The sequence below is a fragment of the Callospermophilus lateralis genome, chromosome 6 (assembly GCF_048772815.1).
Source record: "Callospermophilus lateralis isolate mCalLat2 chromosome 6, mCalLat2.hap1, whole genome shotgun sequence".
NCBI lineage: Eukaryota > Metazoa > Chordata > Mammalia > Rodentia > Sciuridae > Callospermophilus > Callospermophilus lateralis.
This window is the reverse complement of record NC_135310.1, coordinates 15,512,408-15,530,581: the sequence shown is the minus strand read 5'-3', so window position 1 is coordinate 15,530,581 and position 18,174 is coordinate 15,512,408. Positions and strand designations below refer to the sequence as shown.

General features: G+C 37.9%; 1 protein-coding gene across 3 annotated transcripts in view; it reads left to right on the top strand.

Moving 5' to 3' along the window:
- The window catches only part of Esr1 (estrogen receptor 1), a 379,003-nt gene that overhangs the window by 9,809 nt on the left and 351,020 nt on the right, over positions 1-18,174 (top strand). The gene's annotated exons all lie outside the window — the stretch shown is intronic.

Genomic DNA, 18,174 nt, shown 5'->3' with positions numbered 1-18,174 from the left:
GCTTTGGTTTGTTGTTGATATTGCTAGAATCCACTACCATCAATGTTTGAGAATTGGGTGCACTAGAGAAATTTATAGATGTACAAAAGTGTAACAAACATGGGGTGCACTTGTCTTCTTTAGCCAGATCTTTAGTTCTAAATTTATTGTTAGTTTTATTTATCAAACCAATTCTCAGAGGAGTGGTATTTGCTGTGGCCACAAGGAAACATCTGTGAGCTTAAACCTTAGAGGCAAAAAGCCAGTTAGAACATTTGGCATAATGAAGCTCAGATTGCAGAAAAGAAAAATTAATCAAGGAAACCCTCAAAACTATTGAGACTACACTAAAGAAAAGTGTCTTATCACGGATACACTGAAGGACCAAGTTCACATTAATTAAGAAATGTCAGAATCCATCATGAATCAAGGAGGAGTGTCATACTCTGGTAAATTTGGAAGTTGATGTTAATCTGACTGCCAGGATTTATGGTAGATTATATAATGGAATCCTGAGTTCTAAGAGATCAAAGGAAAATTCTGGCTCTTCCTTCATCCATTCTCTTAGGTCAAGCCTACCCAGCCAAAAGCCAAATGGAGAGTTGAGCAATTATCTGAAGTGGGCAGTAGAGACGGCCAAACCAGATAATGCATGATCAGAAAGTCATTGCAGAGGGAAAATGTGGACTGAAAATAGGGTAGGAGTGAGTGTGGAATGTCAAGCAATTTGGTCAGTATCCACAGTCCAAATTTACTGAATAACAGCCAATGCCTTCTTCATGTCGTTGTTTAGAATGAGACTGAAGGACAAGGGGAAAAACAAAGTCACTATTGAGGCTGTTGCAAGTTTGTGCAGATTTTTCTCCATATCTGTGTTATTATCTGTGACATGTCTAATCCTGAGTATTTCCAGGGATCAGATTTCACTGTTCTAGACTAGTAGGTTGAAGTGGTGGAGGAAACTGACTTATGTTCTTTTACAGTTTCGTCAAATACTGTATTTAATTAGTCTTTTTACCCTCCACAGTGCATGCTGGTGAATTTTCCATTGAAAACTTTGATGCTCTCTTGCCTTTCTCATTTCCTCATATGGCCATTTTTATATATTCTTAATTTTAATAGAACCTGAGAAGGAAGCATACAAGTCTGCTAGAAGTGGATTGCATTGCTTTTGGTTAAAAAAATAAAAAAAGGAAGAAAGAAAGAAAAAAAAACCTACCAAAGTCTCAGAATCAGTGTGGTATTTTTAAAATTTGATGTAAAAACCATAAGCTACTCACTTTGAGCAGATGTTTCCCAGCTCTAAATTATCACTATCCATCATCATCCCTGTGTCTGTCAGTGTGAACTTGCTAATTGTAAAAACTCTTTTATTCAATGTCACATTTGTTATTTTTTAATTGAGAAAAAGTTCATAAATTAAGTTTACTGTTGCTTAGAATTAGGAAAAGACACAGGCACACTCATATTTCAGATGAAAAAACAAAGTTAAGAAATTAAACAAGTTTTTTTTTTCTCACATTATCATGTTTTGTACTTGTGAAGTCATGATAGAGCATTTTAGAAACAAACAAATAAACAAACAAAAATAAAACCGATGATGTACTTTTCAATAGCTTAAGTTGATGTTTAAAACCCATAGTAAAAAATGCCCTGTGGCAGTTTTGGAGTACTGCAAGGAATTCTATTGAAATACCTTGTAGTAAAGTAAAAATTTAAAAACAGTGTAAATAAGGATTAAGAAAGTCATATAAGTGATGGGATAAAACTGTGTAGGAAATGACATTGCTAATTCCTCACTTGCTGATTCTCTGATAAAACCACACAGCCATCACAGGTGACCGTACTGGACACATGCTTTGAGATGCTGTGGACCAGAAGGTTTTGTTCTAATGACAAAATGAATGTACAGAAATAAAATTCATTCCCTGAACCTGAATTGAGATAGTAGGTTATGGCCTACGTATAAATGAATCAAAACGACTAATTACATCATTGGTAAATAGCTCATGCTTTACTTAGTTTTGTAGAAACTATGGTCGAGGAACTTGATCTATGCAGATAAGGGAGACATTGATTCTTCAGTACCATGGATAAAGGAGACTACTTTTATTTTTAAACACCTTGCTTTATTTAAGTGGGGGATAAAATCAGAATTCATAAAGGAAATCTTTGGAAATCACCCATATTATGAAACTGTCCCACTCTGTTATAAAACAAAAGGAAGAAGAAAACCAAGAAGATGTAAGCACAAAAATCTCTTTATACTCTTCAGGACTGCAGTACCAAATCTCAGCATAGCTCTTTATCAAGAAGGATATAGATACAAATCTCAATGGAGCCACCATCAAAATAGGAGATCATATTAGTCTCCCTTTCTGTCTTTCAGCTTCTTCCATGGATATATAAAATATAATTGGACCCTTAGTTTGGGGAATGACTTTTCATTTAATTTCTTTGATTATTGAGCAACTATTGCCAGGGGTTTAGCATATACTTGCTCTCTGCGGAGCACTGCAGTGTGTTTCTTGAGTTGAAGTGAAGGATACAATCTATGAACTACCACCGTTAAAAAAATCCCCCATAAGTACTGTGTAGTTGAAATTTCTTTACTTGTTATCAGGGAGGTTGACCAACTTATCTACAATGTTCAATATTTCATTCTATATATAGAAAACACTACTTAAAAAATCTTTTAAGTATCATTTTTTTTCTCTAATAGCTTTATCATAGCTGTTAGCAAGTAAAACATTTCCTTATTGGAATTTCACAACTTCTTTTTTGTCTTGCCAGTTGTATGATGTTAATTAGACGCAAGATGTGAGTTTGCATTTAACCCTGAAATCAGAGAACATCTTCAAAATGTAGGCTTTATATAATCAGTTTCTACCTAAAACTAGAGACATGACTCTTACATTCTTACTAGTTGGGAATCTTCCTGTGGAATTTAATTATTCAAAAGTGACAAGTGGCAGTTTCTAAGGGGAAAAAATTGCTTAGGTGGACAAGCAGACTTTTTTTTTTTTTTTTTTGTATTGTGATTACCAAATAAACAGATCATTTAAATTTAAAATTTAAAGAGAAAATAACTTACTGACCTCCAAGTCCTTTCTAATTTCCTCCATAAAACATTTTAGAACCAGTTCAGAACCTCTTGGAAAGCCATGCCTATATTCTAATGAAAGGTGTCACCTTTCATTAGAATATAGGTGTCACCTCAAGCCAGCTTGAGAAGCTGTGTATTTATTTTGCAGTACATGAATCCAGTAGCAGGCATGTGATATAATATATTAAAATCCCTTCTTATTTGTAAATTCCATGCAATCCTTCAAAATGATTAAAAGCCCAAGAAGTCTGAGTCAACTTAATAATATGCAAGGTTTGTTTTTATGTAACATGCCCACATTGCAAGGGAGGTGTGGGGTATGGACCTAGCTCTGTCTGCCAATCAGCTAAAGAGGCCAGTACTTAACCTGACCTCTCTAGGGTCCAAACTGGCATATTTTACTCAGAGAGATGACCTAATTGTAGAACTAGCAGTTTTGGTGAAGTATTTCAGGAAAGTTTTTGATTAGACCTTGTATAAGAAATGAAGGGTTACTAGGCAAAGACTTTCTTTGGTGACTAATCAAATGTTAAATAATATTACCAATTCCAGGCTTAGTCACTGTCCTTAAAAGTGCTGTGGAACTGGTTAGGCCAGTCTTCCCAAGAGGCTGGAGATGATCAACTGTCCCCAGGCACGCAGAAGCCCTCCGAACCTTGTCTACAAGAACAAGGCTGACTACGGGCTATGTAGAAGCTCCCACCGCCCAAACTGCTCTGGCTTATGAATCTAAGAGAGTTATGGTTCTAATACCTCTATTAAGAGTCTGAGCAACTGCAAATCAACCCTCATGTGAATCACAGCAGTGCCAGGGGCATGGCTGCTGTAGCTTCTCACTTCCAAGAAGACAGCGAATGCCTGGAGCTATTTGCCAACCCGGTGCAGACAGTTTGATTTTGGACAGCAAGGGGAAAGACAATGGGAAAAAAAAAAAAAAGAACAGGATTTTAACAAACAAATGAATCCTCTATCTGGCTCGGGGTCGAGGAGAACCAGTGCAAATCTTGGGGTTTGGATCCCACATCATTTTCAATATATTGTCCTATTTCCTCTCTCTCTTTCTGTTTCCACTGGCTCCACGGGTCTCTTGCATTTTTCTTTCTACTTTGAGGTCCCGGTTCTGAAGTTGATTATTCTACAAAGGTCTAAGGTTGTTATTGTTGTGACTCTGATAGAGGTTTGAAACAAAACCGTCAGTCTTCTAGCTGGCATGGAGCTCAGGGCTCATCGTGTTCCTCCCTAAGGAACTGCGACACCCAGGTGGCACGCCGGAATCATTTTTCCCATGCCGGTTGCTCTTCCATTTACAAACCACCCAGAACAGAAGTGTTTCTCCCATTCTCAAACGTATTTGGCTCTATTAACATGAAATGTTGGTCTTCAGTACAAAGACCCTGAAGGCTAAAAAAAGGAGATACATAAAGCGCTAGGTTATGGGGCGCCTGCATGTGGGTTTCCCCACGAGCACTCTTAAAAGTCCTGTGTCTTTCACGGTCTAGTTTTTTCATTCTTGGGGTCAGTGAGTTCAGTCAAGTGGTTAATATAATGACAGTAGTAACAGTTATACATTGTTTTCCGGTGCTTGGTGCTTTATAGAGATAGCTCATTTGGTCCTTTTAATATCTCTAGGAGTAGATATTATACACCCACTTTCCAGGCAAGCAAAGGAAAGCCAAATCAAGTAATTTCCCGAAGACCACCTCACTATATGTGGTATAACAAGCTGGAATAGAGGATCTTGGCCGCTGTGAGCATGGGTTTCCAGGTTACGAAGGCAGGCAAAAGACATTGATCCTGGAGGATATACAGAAAGTGTAATGAAAAGGAAAAGTCTTCTCCCAGTAGGATCCAATCTTCCATTTGAAATGAAAGCTCAGACTTCTTTGTGAATTGGTATTTGTGTCCCCACTGAATAGATGGACAGATGCCTATGATTTCTTATTTTTAATGTTTAGAGCTCATCCATTCAAGTCGAGAACTCTGTTCACAGGCCAGGCCACGGACAATGGATTTTTAATTTTTTATCATTTGGAGTACATTGTTCTGCCTATAAATAATACCTAATGAAGCCAACTGATTATATATATATCTGGGCCAACTTGACTTATTAAAAAGACAACATGCAAGATTAGCTAACCAGTCATTAAGCTCAATCCTCATTCTAACTTCAGCTAGTGAAAATGTGTCACTGGATTTTGTCCCAAAATAGACAGTGGAAGAGGTCCCTTCTTGACCAGGTCATTTTTTTGCTTCCTAATTATATTTGATGTAGATTAATGGTAAATATGATTTGGGGGATTCAGGAAATATGAACTAAAGATGAAAAGAGATGGCTCAAATGTGCACAGGATGGCAGAGGGAGAGGGATCCACAACACTGTTGAATCACACCTGAATAATCTAGGACTGACTGCAATGTAACAATGCACTCAATGATTATGTCACTTCACCCTCTATTTGGAGCAACTTCATTATCTATTTGGGGCATATTACTTCTCTGCTATATTCTCATTGGTATCTATTTACTGGTGATTTCTTCTAGTTTTGACTCTATTTCATTGCTTTAATCTGTCTCTAAGTAAATTACAAGGCAATACACACACACACACACACACACACACAATTGTTGTCTTTATGTCCACTATCTAGTCAGAAGTTATATGTATACAACAAGTAGAAATCTTAGTCATCTGGAATTCCATGATTCCAGAAAAATGTGGACATCTGAAGCTGGAATCAGTTATGAACACACATGCCCATATCCATGTCTACATTTTCTTCCCATGGCAACATTTAGCTATTGTTTTGACACATTTTTAAATACTAATATGATATTATCTGTCAAAGTATAGATGACATTTTGTTACTAGTTGAGCATCCAAAAGTTCTACAGAGCAATTTTGGGATTTTTACTCAGCTCAAACATGCAGAACACATTTCTTCAAACTACATTTACAACAAGAGAAACCAGCTAATGTGCTTCAAAGAAATTCACTATGTTTCTGTTGATCTTTCTTCAATCCTGGAGCACCACAGGAAAATGATATATCAGGGAATCCTTGTTCCCATCACCCAGGAAGCAAGTGTCCTTCCCAGGGATGGGAGGAAGGAGAGAGAGGGCAGGACCACGCCTCACAGCTTACTGTGTACCTTGTTGGCCTGTCTGGTCCTTTCAGGGTAGATTTCCTGGGATAAGAACAAAGCTTATTGGTTGTCCTTGCTCTGCACAAGAGCACACCAGGTCCCTAGTACTGTCTTGTTTGCTTTCCCACACTGGCTCTGCCTCATGTTTCAGCTGAAATTTTTTCCATGCAGGAGGAGAAATGAGAGAAAAAATGGAGGAAGTGTCTCTAGTTTTGAGCCCTCTGTTCAATCTACAAGCATCTGTTTTAACTAGAGGGCTGGAGAAGTGAATGGTGAATGCTGTTGAGCAGAGTTAACATGAGAAGCACGTTTGGAATCATGGAAGTTCTTCTCTGCAGCCTCCGCAGAGGGACTTGGAAACGTGAGGGTTTACAGGGTCCCAGGCTGTAACGTTATCTGAGACAGGCCTACTGTGGTCATCAAAGGGCCTTCTCTGCTTCCACTCTTAACCAACCATGTGGATGTGTGAGACTTGTCTTTAGGTGACTGAGAGTCTTTCTCGTGCTGAAGGAGCACTGGAGGAAGGTTATGCCTCCTAACATTTAGAGTTGACTGGAAGTGTCGTCCTTCATTTTTAAAAGGAAATCATGACCTTTCTATGCTTCCATTTAAAAGTGGTATTGTGTTTTTTTCATATTGTAGACCTGCCTGTTTATTTTAGCAAGTTTAGACAAGAGTAAACATGTAGGTAGAAATAACCTATATTCTCATAGGCCACAGAAATTTTGTTAATAATATTTTGCTAATAATATTTTAGCACATTTTCATTCAGTCTTTTTGAGCAAATATATGTATATTGAATAACATGAAAAGATTCCATAGTGTAATGTTAATAAAATTTCCTTTTATAATACACATATATAACACACACATGCATATTATAGATGTGTAACATGTATGTAGGCACACATACAGGTTTGTATTTTGCAGATTGAGGTTATGTTTAGCCTTAATATCAGAATTTATTTAAATACTTGGAAATTTTAAGAAGCATTGCTGTCTACATTTTTATTCCCTTAATATAAATTCCTAAATGTGAAAATAGAATGTTAAAGGGGAAAGCTGTTTTTAAGGGTTTAAAGGAATATTTTCAGATCTCTTTTTCTTTCTCTTTACAAATTACTGCATTGCAGAAACTCTCTCTCAAATTTCCAAGTGAAAATCATCTATAATTCCATCTAGAAATCGAGTCACTATTTTGTCTGTCCCCTTGTCTATGAATTTACTCTATTCCTGGATCTTTCCAATAATAGATAGGATTTATTTTCTGCATTTTCTTTGGTTACTGTGCCTTGCATGTGTTCTGTTATGCCACAGTCTCTTTTTGGTCTGCCCTCCTTCTTTCGTTTCTCTTTGCTTCATCCATCCTACTTCTGAGAAACCAGCACATACAGCTTGATGGGCATCCACTAGTCTTATCTCACACGACCCTATACAAATGTGCGCACTGATATTCAGAGGAATAGTCTCCATTTGTCTTCACGTGTGGCATCAGGCTGCATGTACAGAGTGTGTGTGAGTGTGTGCACGGGTGCACGTGTGCATATTGCTCTGTACCTTGGTTTTCTCTTTGCGATGCATTTTGGAAGTCCTGAGAACTGTACTCGTATCTTGTTCTTTTCAATAGTTGCATGAGGTAGGAATTTGCTAAAATTTATTCAAGCCATCGTCTTTCATTAGTTATTCTGTCGTGAAAAGTTCTCAACACATAAAAAGTGCTGTCACTACAAATATTCTTAGACACATATTCTTAACTATTGGTGGTTTTATTTTTATGGTGTAATTCCCAGAAGTAGGACTGCTGGTTCAAAGGGTATGTGTATTTTTAAATTTTAATGGTTTTTTCCACATTATTTTCTAAAAATATAACAAATCGTAGTCCCACTAGGAATGTTTGAGAGTATTGTTTTCCTCACTTTTCCACTAGCATTCCTGTTTTTTCACTTTCTAATTTTTGCTAGTCTAATGAGTAAATTGATAACCCTCCCCACTTTCTTATTTTTTATTTTTGTAGTACTGGGGATTGAACCTGGGGCCTTGCACATGCTGCGAAAGCCCTCTACCACTGAGCCTCATTCCCAGTCCTAATTTCCACTTTTTGGATGTCTAACGACGTTGAACATCTTTTCCTCATTATTGTTAGTCTTTTTGACCTATATAGTTGCTTTTATTTATTTATAAATGCTCTTATATTTATATTATAGATTAAAAAATTGCCAGATAAACTTGCATCTCTTTATTATGAGTGACATGGTATTTTGAACCATATATATATATGTGTGTGTGTGTGTGTGTATATATACACACACACACATACACACACAGTGGAATGGTGAAATATAGCTAATTAATATATGCATTATCTCACAAAGTTATTCCTGTAGTGAGAACACTTAAAAAATACCCTCTTAGCACTTTTTTGAGAATTCAGTATGTAGTTACTAGCTATAGTAATTTTATTGTATAATAGAGCTCTTGAACTTGTTCTACCTATCTAATGAAATTTGGTAACTTTTAACCAGCATCTACCCAACTATCCCAAGCCCTGATTACCACCATTCTACTCTATTTCTATGAGAAGAACGAAAACATTCCACATGAGAGAGATCACGCAGGATTTGTCTTTCTGTGCCTGGCTTATTTCACTTAGCATAATGTCCTCCAGGTTCATCCATGTATGATAGAGGTTTCTTCCTTTTTAGGGTGAATAGTCTTCTATTATGCAGTATCTCTATCCATTCATCCATCAGTGGACACTTAGGTTGATTTTAGCTATTGCAAATAATGCTGCAGTAGATGTTGGGGTACAGATAAACCCTTAGACATATTGATTTTAGTATTTTTTTTCTATGTAGACATAGTAGTGGGATTGCTGCATCATATGGCAATTCTTTTTTAATTTTCAAGGGAACTCATATACTGTTTTTCATAATAGCTATACTAATTTACATTCCTACAAATAATGTACTACTTTGTTACTATTTTCCCCCCTTTGGATAATAGTCATTTTAACAGTTGTGATCAAATGCCTTCTTGTGGTTTCAATTTTCATTTTTCTAGTAATTAGTGATGTTCAACAAATTTTCCTATAGATTTTTTTTGTCCCATCAGTTGCTATATCTTTCCCAATCAAAAATTTCTCCTTTGATTTTATTTTTGTAGTTTGTCTGTCACAAAATTTACAAAGTAATTTTATGAAATTCAGTGTACTTCTCTTCCTCTACAGATTCTGGATCTCCTTACTTTAAAATATCTTCTCACCTCCTCTTTTCTTACAGTTTCTTCTAAAAATTCTATTTATCTTTTCCATTTTTAACATTAGCAATTTTTACATCTGAAATTGTTTGTGTGTCTAAAAGTGTTTGGTTCAATTGTATTTTTTAAAATTTGAATGGTCTATCATTTAAGCATCACATATGAAATAAACTTTTTTCAATAAATCAAGTTTTACTAGTATATATTTAAAAATTCTTTTCTCTAGTCCACTGGTATATTTTTATATTGCTTTGATCACAATAGATATATAATATATTTTAACATCTGTAAACTTTGATGCCCTCACTCATGATTATCCATAACTTTTGGTGTCATTTTCAATGATTATTCTTCTATATGAATTGAATTTTTTATGCAACTTTATTTAAAAAGACCATAAATAGAAGCAAAGTAGTTTTGTTTGTTGCTGCAGTTAACAGCAACAATTTTCAGTAGTTGACTGCTTTGTGATATTATCTTCTTATCCAAGAACATAGTATACCTTTTCATTGTTTAGCTCTTACATTGAGTTCCTTCGTGGGATTCTCTTTATATTGTTCTTGTATCTTCCTAGTTGTGCTTCCTGTTAGAGTAAAAATAATCCGGTAAGAGAAAAAACTAGAAGGAAATACATCAAACTATTAACATTAGCTGATCCTGGTGGTGGGCATTACAAAACTTTTGCTTCTTCTTCCACTTTTCTGTATTGATGATGCATTCTTTTTATTGTGTAAGAAATTAGTAACACCTATTTTTCAGATGTATGAGAACTGTGATTTCACCTGGCATTCTTTTGTCATCTCATGGGATCAGTGGCTCTCAAGGAGGACAGGTCCTGGGGAGTGGGGAGAAGCTCTTTGGTGTTGTGTGTACAGGTTGAGACATTTTCCTTTAGTCATCATCTTAACTGTAGCTGCCGGCTGGCATCTAGTAGCACTCAGTGAATATCTGATGAATAAGTGAATGAATGTCATAAATTATTGTAAGAAAATGTTCTAATACTGTGAATTTGGAAAAGAAACCCAGTGTATTGTTTTCATAATATGAAATGGGAAAATAAAATTCAATAAAGTCTCACTGGTTGGTGAGAATCTACAAAGGATACATCTCTTCTATGAATCAGTAATAAGAAATTGTCCCAAGGAAGCCAGTTCTCTTCAGAGAGTTCTGTCTGGAAGATGGAGCTTGAGATTTATCTATGGAGAGGGATGAAAAACACTGGATTAAGTTACAATCGGTTGTCATTGTATCATCCTAAAACTTCAGCACTTAGCACAGAGACTAACTCCGATTAAACTGGCAAACAGTGTTGGCAAATTAAGTAGGCAATATTGAATTATGTCTGATGACCAAAGAATTGAGCTTTTCATTTTGAAAACATGCATAAGATCTGCCTTTCTACCTATTACTGAAATATTAATGGGGAAAATCATACAAGGACTGGGAGAAAAACATCACATCTGTCTTTTGCCAGTGGGCTGGATGCAGAGGTGATGGAGTGGATTTACTAGGCATATGACTGGAAATAGGTCATGGTGCCCAGCAAGTCCTTGTTGCTTGCTGACAATTAGTAGTGTCTGTTTAAATCATGCAGTTTTATTGGGCCTTAAAACTATCTCTTGGTTAGTTTCAGTTTCAGCAAGAGAGAAAGGAGCGTAGGGGAACATGGAAGGCTGCCACCGTACAGAGATCTAAGCTTTATTCTGCTTTTTTTTTTTTTTTAAGATAAGTGCCCTCATCACTTCTTCCTTTTCTTCATCTCCTCTAGTCATTTTCCTCCCTCCTTCTCTCTTGTCTTAGCTCTTCTTTTCTTCCTCTGTATCTTCAGGGTTTGGAAAAAGAGCCCGAGTCAGTAAAGGGGGGGGAAAGAAGAAGAACGCCCCTGCCACCCCCAGGCTTGCTGGTTCCTCATCCCTTCCTGGAGCTCTGCCTTCGCCTCCAGTGCTGGATTCAGCCCAGCTGGCAGTCTTCATTCATTCATACCCAAAACGTTGATGCTCTGCACAGACCCAATCTTGTCCCTCTGGAGCTTACGTTTTATGGTGGAGGCAGATGGGAGATACTGAGATATCGGATAAGGCAAAGATCTTAAAAGATGGTCGCTGCTGCAGGAAAGAACAGAGATGTAGGCCAAGGTGATGTGGATTGCCTATCCCAGTGGGAGGGTGCAGCTAGATGGTCATGATAAAACCTCCCTGAGAAGGGAACATGTGAGCAAAGACATGAAGGAGGTGAGGGAGTGAGACATGGATGTCTGGGGAAGAAACTTCCAGACAGAATTAAGAGCCAGTCCTAAGCCTCAGGGCAGGATCCTTGCTGTGTGATTGGAGAGTCATGGAGGTCGGTGTGTCTGGAGCCAGTCAAGGAGAAAGCTTGGAAGGTCAAGTTCACCTGCTGTGGCAGGTGAACTTATTTCTTTGGGGGAGTTCAAAGGGTAATTCTTTGGATAGATTTAAATGATAAGTATCTCAAATTCATTCTGATTTTATTGTACAATCACTTTCATGTGAATACTTGATTGGCCAGCAGACTGTGATCAGAACTCTAGGACAATTTTATTTGCAATTTTCTCTTTTTTTATTCACCAATAGAGAAGGGAGTTATTTATTTTTTAAACATTAAATGTTTTTATTTTTTATTTGTTCTTTTTAGACAGACATGACAGTAGAGTGTATATTGACACAGTACACAAACACGGAATATAACTTCCCATTCTGGTGGTTGTACATGATGTGGAGTTACACTGATGGTGTATTCATATATGAGCATAGGAAAGTTATGTCCAATTCATTCCACTGTCTTTTCTATGCCCATCCTGCATCCTAAGTCAAGTACTTCTGTTCCTTCTAACACTAACAAGAAATGCATAAATATACTTGGTAGTAAAAAGAGATAAATGAATATACTCAGTGGTATCTTGAATATACTCCTATCTTGGTTGCTCTTTGAGAAACTTACTATAAATGTCTGCAGCTATCCCCCCTCCCTTCCCTTCTTTCCCCTTTGTCTAATCCAACGAACTTCTTTCCTCTCCACCTCTTAATGTGTGTTAGCATCCACATGTCAGAGAGAACATTTGGCCTTTGGGTTTTTGGGATTGGATTATTTTGCTTAACATGATAGTCTCCTGATTCATCCATTTACTGGCAAATGTCATAATTTCATTTTTTTCTTATGGCTGAGTAGTACTCTGTTGTGTGTGTGTGTGTGTGTATATCACATTTTTTATCCATTCATCTACTGAAGGACACCTAGGTTGGTTCCATGGCTTATCTACTGTGAATTGAGCTGCTATAAACATTGATGTGGGTGTGTCACGAAGTATGCTGATTTTAAGTCCTTTGGGTATAAACCAAGCAGTGAGATAACTGGGTCAAATAGTGGTTCCATCCATGTTTTCTGAGGAACCTTCATACTGCTTTTCAGAGTGGTTGCACTAATTTGCAGTCCCATCAGCAATTTATGAGTGTACCTTTTCCCCTACATCTTCACTGACATTTCCTGTTACTTGTATTCTTGCCATTCTGACTGGAGATGGAATGTCAGTGTAGATTTTATTTGCATTTCTCTAATTGTTAGAGATGTGGAACGTATTTTCGTATACTTGTTGACCAGTCATATTTCTTCTTCTGTGACGTGCCTGTTCAGTTCCTTTGCCCATTTAATGACTGGGCTCTTTGGTTTATTTTTTTTTGTGTTATGTTTTTTGAGTTCTTTGTATATCCTGGAGATCAATGTTGGAGATCAATGCTCTATCTGAGGTGCAGATGGCAAAGATTGTAGAGAAGGGATTCATAAAGGAGCTGCAGATTTCTGTAGTAAGTTTCTCTAAGGGCAACCAAGATAAGAGTATATTCAAGATACCACTGAGGATATTTATTTATTTCTTTTTACTACCAAGTATATTTATGCATTTCTTATTAACATTAGAAGGAGCAGAAGTACTTGACTTAGGATGCAGGATTGTTTAGAAATGTGACTCCACTGGTTAAATATCTAAACTGTAGCTCTCAGGGAGAATGCAAGGTCAAAACTAGTGGTTGATAACAAAAATGAGGGCAGAATGTTTTGAAATGTCATGCCTTGGGTAATCCACTGACAGTTTTTTTTTTTTGTGAACCCAAGGGTACAAGATAATCAATGTTGCCAATATTTTATATCTGCCATTTGCTTTTCCCTTGCCATATGCCTGGACATATGCTGAATGTCCTACCCCTATCATTACATGCCAGCTATGCAATCTACCTGTCAAAACAGGTATCCCTGACTCCATCTTGTAAGAGAAGAAAACTGAGTCCCAGAGAGGTCAAATAAGAAGTTCAGGATTATCTACAGACCTGTTAACTGGTATACTACGGTATTCTCTCTTTTGATTTTATACTTTGCTCATGCCCTTAGTAAGTTTAAATGAGCAAAGACTCGCCTTTGAAGAGATATCTAGGAAGCAGATTTTTTCCAACTGAGTTCCACACATCTGCAAAAGTCTTATTCAAATAAATTTTTAAAATGCTGTGAATTTCTTGGAGCAGAATTGTTTGCTCATTCCTCCTCTGTCCTTATAGAAGGCAGGATTTTTTTTTTCATACTTAGTTGTTCTTTGGCTATGTCCCTTACTGTAACTATTAATTTCATAAATTTGTGACTTGTGTTTGCAAACTTCACAGTTTGTTGCACGGATGTTCTCATGTAGTCATTTTTAGTTTGGTTGTAAAAAGAAAAAAATAAAAAAACTCCAAAAACTCTTAACTGAAATTAAGTTTTTTTTTTTCCTTTTTAACTAGTTCCAAATTTAAAAACATGAAATAAGGTTTAAATTCATTGGTTTTTCTATGCCTTTTTGAACTCTCAAAATTGAACTTTGATCACATCTTATTATTAAAGTGGTTGACACATGGCTAAAAAAAAAAAAAAAAACCCTGAAAACTTTGTGCTTCCTCTTGAGAGATTTACGTGCAGATTAACAAAGAAGGCCTCTGGGAAGTTTGTGGTGCAGAAACCCAATTAACTTATTTGATTAACTTATTTGTTCCTTTCTTCCCCAAACTTTTTGATTGTACAGTCTAAAAAATAGTATAATAGCTTTTAATATTCTTTGGGAAACACTTAGAGAAGTGTTAAAGGAAAAGACATACAAGGACAAATTAAAAAATAGAATTTTTAAAAATGACAACATTTTGGAACAAAACATTCATTTTGCTTTTAGGTGGTCTGACATACATGCATTAGTTAGGAAACAATGTGCTTTTGGTTATTTGCATTTTTTATTTGCTTTTGAATTTCATGTTACTTTTTAAAGTAATTAATCCAATCATTTGTTAAGTGTCAACCTTGTGCTAGGTGCTAGTAATATAAAGAGACAATGTAAAAATTAATAGACATATCTCTTGCTATGGATTCACAGTGCAGTGACAGAAAAAGAAATAATTTATAGGATTGAAATAAGTGTCACATGACTTGTGTCAATAATGTGCTATGGAAATAAACTTTCAAGGACTTAGCTGCCCAGGGACGTCTTTTAGGAAGAGGTGATATTTAATCTGAATCTTAAAGGGAGCCAGAAATGTTTATCAGGATGGCCAGAGCAACATGTTGGAGGTGAGGATTCAAGAAAGAGGCAACAAGAAACATGTTTGGGTGACCAGAGAGGATTTGGTGTGTTCAGGGAGCTGTGATTCATCATGGCTGGAGTTCAGGGTTCCAAGGAGAGATTGGGAGTGGGGGGATTGCTCAGGGCCTGTGTCCCACCCATGAGGCTACAAAGAGAAAGAACACTAGTCTGGTGTGAGTTTAGAAAGAGCACTCTGGCTGCAAGACAGTGCATGATGAATAAATGACGGGACAAGATTCCTGAGGAGACGGAAGGGATTTGGGGATCGTACATACGCTAGTGGTTTAACATTCAAATAGGAAATTATAGGAAGCAAAATCATGACTACCAACTCTTTAAAAATCATGGGAGTAGAGTGGTTAGATAAGAAGGCATCAAAGTTTTTCTTTCATTTGTTAAACTCCTATGCCTTAAGTGTCTGCCAGAACACTGGTGAAGGCAGTGTTCTCCTTCACCAAACATCAGATGGCAGATTTGTAGGTTTACAGTTGCAACCATGGTCTTTTGGCATAACCATTTAACAAGATTTCTCTCTTTTTCAAGAGCAAGTCAGTTATCCAACAAGTTAATAAATAAATTAATGAATAAATTCATACATAAATTATTAAATAAAGGTACATGTCATCCTAGTAGGTTCTCAGGGAGCAGGAGGTACATGTTGAGGATGATTCATATATTTTTTAATATTTTTAATTGTTGATAGACACAATACCTTTATTTTGTTTACTTAGTTTTTTTTTTTTTTTTTTTTTTTAATGTGGTGCTGGGGATGGAACCCAGTGCCTCACGCATCCTAGGCAAGTACTCTGCCACTGAGCCACAACACCAGCTCGATGTTTCGTATTTTCAATGAATTCCCAGACATGAAAACTAGTCAAGTGCTATCAGGCAGATGTGATTGGCTTTCCAACTGTTGGTGACATATTGATTTCCTAAGAGACTTATCTGCTTAGAGGCTGTTATAATAAGCTTTTCTTGGCTGCGGTGACAAAAGGATCCGATGAGTACCACTGTAGGGGAGGAAAAGTTTATTTGAGGGCTCACAGTTTCAGAGGTCTTAGTCCAGAAAAGGCCAGCTCCATTCCTTGGGGCTCCAGGTGAGGCTGAACATCATGGCCTGAGAGGATGGCAGAGGAAGGCTGCTCACATCATGGTGATCAAGAAGCACAGAGACTCCAGCTCCAGATACAAACTATATACCCCATAGCCACAGCCCCCAGTTAACCACCTCCTCCAGCCACAACCCACCTGCCTCTGATCCCCACTCAGTTAATCCCTCATCCATTCACTGATTGGAACAAGGCTCTTGCGATCCCATCATTTCTCCTCTGAACCTTCTTGCACTGTCTCATCCATAAGCTTTTGGAGGATACCTCACATCCAAGCCCTAACAGAGGCGTTGGGAGAATCCTGTTCAGGAGAAGATTGCAGTCAGGACCTTGGAGAACTGGCAGGAATAATCCTGGCAGTAAGGGGTTTGGCTGGGTGGAATGGGACATCCCGAAAGCAAGGCATCCGGAACACTGAGTGAGCCCAGTCTGTTCAGGGGCTAGAGAGGGCGTGGGGGTAGGGGATTTGATCTTGAGGTAGGTGTGCTCTGACTATGGAATCCTTGACAGACCTGCCTGCCAAGAAGTTTTGGCTTCTCTCTGCTGTGACAGGCAGCTATCAGAGCTCTTTGAATCGGGAAGTAACACATTTAAAGCAAAGGATTTGCACTGAGAAGTTCCTAAACCAGGCTCTGGGCCTAGTTTAGGAGGAGGCCACGGCGATGCAGAGAAAAAGACAGATGCAGACAGAGACAGGGGCAGAGGAGGAAAATGCCACCCAAGACTGTGTGCAGTCAGAACAGACAGTGCCTTTGGCAAGAACACATGGGCCAACACAGTGACAGTAGAGTGTTCAAACAAACCGGCCCTCGGGGGCCCAGATTACTGATGTCTAGACCCTCCAGTGATAGTACTTCTGGCATTAATGTGCCCAAATGTCTATAAATCCTGATATGTTTCCAAACTTGGGCAGCTTCATAGTCCTGTATATTGAATTAAAAATCTAAACTTCTCTAAAACCATTGTCTTTTCCATAAAATGGTAATGATCACAAGTAGCATGCATCTTCATATATCACTGCTGAGACAAAATTCTATTTAAAGCTAATTCATTACCTGGGCAAGTTGCCACTTTATAGTGTGATGTAAATGGGGTCTGGGAGGCAGAACATCAGTACCATTTTAGCTAACTTCGTTTCATAGCATTTATTATAAATCCTTCTCTACCCTGTAAATGCGGCCACTTAGAAGCAAGCAATGTGTATAAAATGTGAATGGTTAGATGTGTTCAGATTCTCAGTATATTGAGAACTTTGTAGCTCATTTTATATATATTTGTACTTTCCAATTTGGATTTTCAGTGAACATGAAAGCCATGTGTCATAACTTTTTGAATTTCAGAATAGGAAGGAGATGGGAGTGGGGTAGGCATTGGGCATTTGGAGCTGTGTAGATAGAGAGATGCCTTGTTGGTCACATATAAAATACAACCAGAAGCTTCTGACTAAACTTAGACTACTAACAAAAAAGGAACGGAAAAGGCATCAACCCACAAGAACAAACAGTGATAGGAGAAGAGACAACAGCAATACATGAAACTCTGGAGTGCGGGCAGCTGCTGGATGAGTGATAGGCGGCTCCGTGACCAGCTGGTGTGAATTCTGAGCCTTGTGGAGGCAGCCACACGAAGGTCCAGCTCACCCAGCTAAGGAATCCCAGGTCAGCTGGGGGTTTAGTGGCAACAGATGCCTCCAAAGACTAGGGGTGGGGTAGGGCTGAAAACAGAACCAGCTGAGAGTCAACATCTGTGGCAGTTAGAACCACAGACACCCTCCTCGTTGAGTGGAGAGGGGTAGAAGCCTTCTTGAAAATAGAGAAATTAAGGGAAGGCCATCATGTTGAATGGGGAGACCCCGGTGCTTCCTGCCTTAAGACTTGGTAGCAAGGTGTGAACCACCCAGGCAGGAGTTTGGGGGAAGTGGCTAATTGATGAAACTGATCACTTGCAAGAAGGGACCTCTGAAACTGACATTGA